This window comes from Takifugu rubripes, chromosome 1 (assembly GCF_901000725.2).
Source record: "Takifugu rubripes chromosome 1, fTakRub1.2, whole genome shotgun sequence".
Taxonomy (NCBI): domain Eukaryota; kingdom Metazoa; phylum Chordata; class Actinopteri; order Tetraodontiformes; family Tetraodontidae; genus Takifugu; species Takifugu rubripes.
The window spans coordinates 8,159,064-8,164,110 of NC_042285.1; the positions used below are offsets into that span (position 1 = coordinate 8,159,064).

Here is a 5,047-nt window from a genome sequence, read left to right on the forward strand (position 1 = left end):
TCCACAGCCAGGATTAGAACAATGAAAATGGAGTCGACTAAGCAGCACATCTGAACAGTTTCACATTTGGCAGGGCTCTTGACCCATTTATTTTTTTCTGAGAAAAAACAAAATTTTAACATAATTTGTGTGAGGGACACACATCGTGATTTGTTTTTGTAATCAATAATGTAAATTTAATATCCTGTATTGATTCAATAGATTATTGATTGGATGTGCCAGTTTAGTGATATGATTCACAAAAGGCTAAAAATGTGTAATGTTAATTTAAACATGATAAACGTGGTCAAACCGTGGTGGGACATAGGCCAAAATTGCATAGGCTGGGTCTAGTGTGAAAGAAATGTTGAATGAAGTGGTGAAGAGGGAAATGCTATATTGCACAGAAGCTGCATTAAATTTCTATTTATTGATTATACACACAAGAAATTATAATTAACCCTCTGTTGACTGCATTGCATATCATGCATAAAAATAAAAATTCTAATAAACTGAGAGTAAGATAGAATCTTTAACATTCCTTTGTGAATTCACTTTTTAAAAAATAACTTTTAATTTGACAACTGTCTCTTATAGACTTACCCCTTGGGTGGTAAAATATAGTATTTGTGTTCACAATGCGTTGGCCGTTTCAAATATAGCAAAAAAAATAAAGCAATTCACTTTGTAGTAATTGTGCTGGACGCGTTTGTGAAACAATCTGTGTCTCGACACTGCTGACGTCAGGAGCCCAAAGCCGAAGGCAGAGCAAAGAATTAGACGACATAGACGCAACCTGTGCCGTTGCGCATCACTCCAAACTTGTGAGCTCTCCAAAAGCGAGTCCGACAATCAGACGGGATGAACAACAACTCGTTGTCTGCAACAACGTATTTCAGCACCAGTCCCGCTCAGCAGGGCAGCCTCGGCACCGTGGACCATGAACTCGTCATCACCACCACTTTTGGGACCCTGCTCTCGGTTGTTTACGCTGTCGGGGTGTCGGGGAACGTCTACACTCTTGTGGTGATGTGCCACTCGATCCGTCTCGCCACCTCCATGTACATCTCCATCATCAACCTGGCTGTGGTGGACCTGCTCTACCTCTCCACCATCCCGTTTGTGGTGTCTACTTCCTGAAGGACTGGTACTTCGGGGATGTGGGCTGCCGCATCCTGCTCAGCCTGGACTTGCTCACCATGCACGCTAGCATCTTCACCCTTACCGTCATGTGCACGGAGCGCTACCTGGCCGTCACGAAGCCGCTGGACACAGTCAGCCGTTCTAAGAGTTACCGCAAAGCTCTGGCGTGGGGCGTCTGGCTGCTCTCTCTGGTCCTCACTGTGCCAATGATGACCATGGTGACCCAGACCACCCAGATTACGCCAGATGGGGGCGTGAAAAGGATGTGCGCTCCCACATGGGCGCCCTCGGCTTACAAAGTGTACGTGACCGTCCTCTTTGGTACCAGCATCATGGCACCGGGCATCATCATTGGATACCTGTACATTAGGCTGGCGCACACTTACCTGGAGTCACAGCACAACTCTGTGATCAGGAAAGGCGGGAAGCGCTCCCCCAAACAGAAGGTGCTGATCATGATCTTCACAATTGTGCTAGTTTTCTGGGCGTGTTTCCTGCCTTTCTGGATCTGGCAGCTGCTACCTCTGTACCATACCAAGCCCCTTAGCCTGGCCTCGCAGACACACACCTGCATCAACTACCTGGTCGCGAGCCTGACCTACAGCAACAGCTGTATTAACCCTTTCCTTTACACGCTGCTAACCAAGAACTACAGGGAGTACCTGAAGAACCGCCACCGGAGTTTCTACAGGTACACCTCCTCATTCAAACAGCGGCCGCCCAGCCTCTACACCTGGGGCAAGTCCGCGTCCTCCAGTAACCAGTTCGAGTTCAATTCCGAGACGCTGGTCATGGGGATGCTGAAATGACGTTTGCGGAAAGAAGAGAGCGGAAAGTTACTGGATCTGCAACAGGTACGCGCTGCGCACCGCCAATACGCAGAGGTTTTTGCGCACAAACGCCCATGATGCTTTTTATTCCAAAGCAACAACCTCTGCTTGCCAGGTGATAGGATTTATTTAAAGGTAGCGCAACTTAAGTCCAGTCAGAAATAAGCAAGTAAGAAGGAAATAGAAAGCTACATGAGAAGATTTCTATGTTTAAAAAATTAGAAGGGCAATCAGACAAAAATTCTAAGAAAATAAGAATAAAGGTTGCTTAGCTTTTACGATTGAGTTAAATCAACCATTCTCATGCTATCGGTAGTTGCAGTAGAAAGTATTAACTTAGTTTGGTATAGGTTGGTATAGGTTATGCAACAAACATATGTGTTAATTTTTATTGTGCGGTAGGTTCTCAATACAGTAGCTAAGTGCTTCAGGCATTTGCAAATGGATTCCTTTCCTCTTGTTTGAAGGTGTTCCACCTGTCATCCAAACACAGAACCTTTACCCTTTGTGTTGGCGGCACTGCACCACCATGCTGAACCCACCTACTCAGTCTGTCTGACGCAAGTGTATTTAATCAGTATAAATAATGAACATCATGGCAAGTAACCAAATTCCAAAATGTGACTCCGCTTTGGCTGTTTGGAGAAGACTCCACTGTCACCCTGTAGAAAAACTCATTTACTTCCAATCCATTCTCCATAAATGTCTCTTGATGAGGCAAAAGACGATTGATCAGTTTGACTACTAAATTTGTACACACCCTCCTACACACAACGGTTCAGGTGTGTTATTCATATCTGTGTCTGTCAGAGGACAGTTGCATTTTTGCAGTAGCAAATGCTTGTTTAAATTATAACTCTGATTCTTTAATTAAATTATCATCTCAACAGAGAAGAGTAGGTGATGTTCCCGTCAGTGTTAATTTCTCTTATTAATGCACAAGCAAGCCCCGAGTTCCAGGTAAAATTTGAAAATGTGTTTGCAAATTTGAATAATTCAAGTCATTGCCTGACAACAAAGTATTCAGTTCCAATAAGGATCTATCTATCTATCTATCTATCTATCTATCTGTCTGTCCGTCCGTCCGTCCGTCCGTCCGTCCGTCCGTCCGTCCGTCCGTCCGTCCGTCCGTCCGTCCGTCCGTCCGTCCGTCCGTCCGTCCGTCCGTCCGTCCGTCCGTCCGTCCGTCCGTCCGTCCGTCCGTCCGTCCGTCCGTCCGTCCGTCCGTCCGTCCGTCCGTCCGTCCGTCCGTCCGTCCGTCCGTCCGTCCGTCCGTCCGTCCGTCCGTCCGTCCGTCCGTCCGTCCGTCCGTCCGTCCGTCCGTCCGTCCGTCCGTCCGTGGGGACAATTTAATCATTTTCAGCCAAATGGTTTCTCAAGATTTTGAAAAAAGGTTAACGATATCTTGCTGAAATTATGGCATTGTAAGTGCTCGTCCAACACTCCTATAGACCAACTTTTCTATGGATCGTGTGCATTCCCAACTCCGAAACACATTGCTCTCATGAGGAATTTTAATTCAAAGTCAAACTGCACATACTTTTTTTTATATCCTAAATAATTATGAGAGTGAACAAAACAAAGGACTTTGGTTCCTCAGCAGTAGAGATACTCAAGGATTCTCAAGACAACTTATTATTAATGCCTCCCAACTGCAACTCAGCAGCACACTAGTCCTAGATTCAATTGTGGCTCGGGTCTATCCAAGTGGAATTTGTGTTTTCCCACATTCTAAAAACATCCACCTTAGGTGTGTGTGCCATGTAGTGATGAGCTGTCTATATGTATTTATATGTCTAGCTCAATTGTATATGCTCTTATATGCTAAGCCAGCCTTTATTCTACAGTATATGTAAGAGACTAGTGAAATCCAATGATCCTTGGAATAAGCTTCAAGGTATCAGTAAATGGCTGACTTTTTAATTTAGCCAAAGTACTTTTTCAGCATTTAGGTATTTAGCAACGATGCTGTCTCTGAGATATTTAAGATGCGCTGTGTGTATAAAGATACTGCAGATGGTTGACATTATGCTGGACAAGGCTATGAGTCAAAAGACAACATTCTATCAGAGCCATGGCAGGTGTGAGATGTGTATGTTATCAGGGGTAATAGTTTCACACCCTGCAGAACAATCTGTTCAGTCTCCTGCTTCCAGCTCCAAGGGGGCCATTATTACAAGAGACTGCTCCATAAAAGGCTGATGCCACCACAGTCAGAAAAGGTCCTGAGGAGTTCCTCCTGCACCCAGTTGTAATTTGACCACATGAAATCTTCTGTTGGCACACATTTGATTTTTACTGTAGTGGCTACTTTTAATTAAAAGCTGACCAATGGGGAGGATACACAATGGGTGAAGGTAGGGTTCATACCTGGATGAGTTGCCAGTTCATCGCAGGGCCTTATATGAGCATTTGTGGGTTTGTTACATTGCTCAAGGGGTACCTTGGCAGTGCTCTGAAGGTGTTCTGGCACCTTTCCTTAGTACAAGAACACCTTCCATGGTTTGTCTGCACTGGGGCTTGAACTGAGAACCCTCCACTTCTCAGCCCAGTTCCCAAAAAACTGAGCTACCACCGCCCTGGAGAAATTTGTTTCTTATAGTAAATTATGATGTGTGATATCATTAATGATATTATGATAGTTTGAATTGATTGTAAACACATTCTAATTTTATCCTGAAAAACCAAAAACATGCCTGACTTTCACTGAAGAAAAAATGGTCTCCTGAGTGACTCCAATTAACACAAGTCAGTGAAACGTTTGTAAAGACAGATATTTCAATTATGCAGGCTTCAGACATTTTAAACAACAGGTCACATGTCAAGACAGAGCAGCTTGTCAATATGATGGATCCAGCAGAGATAAAAAAAAAAAAAGATAAATCATTTTATTAACTGATCTCTATTTAAAACTATATGAGTTGAGTTTGTTGATGGTCAGTTTTAGGGCTTAAAAGTAATGATCCTTGAATTTATTGAGCTAATTTAGAATCTATAAAGCAGTAACAGGATGTACGTGTATTTCAAAGAGAACATTTGTTATTTTGCTCACCTGGGACTCTATTCTTTCACAAATTAAATACAAGAAAAGATAA

General features: G+C 43.6%; 1 pseudogene; it reads left to right on the plus strand.

Moving 5' to 3' along the window:
• Positions 1–403: 403 nt before the first annotated feature.
• Positions 404–2,562, plus strand: LOC101074607 (urotensin-2 receptor-like; annotated as a pseudogene).
• Positions 2,563–5,047: the final 2,485 nt, after the last annotated feature.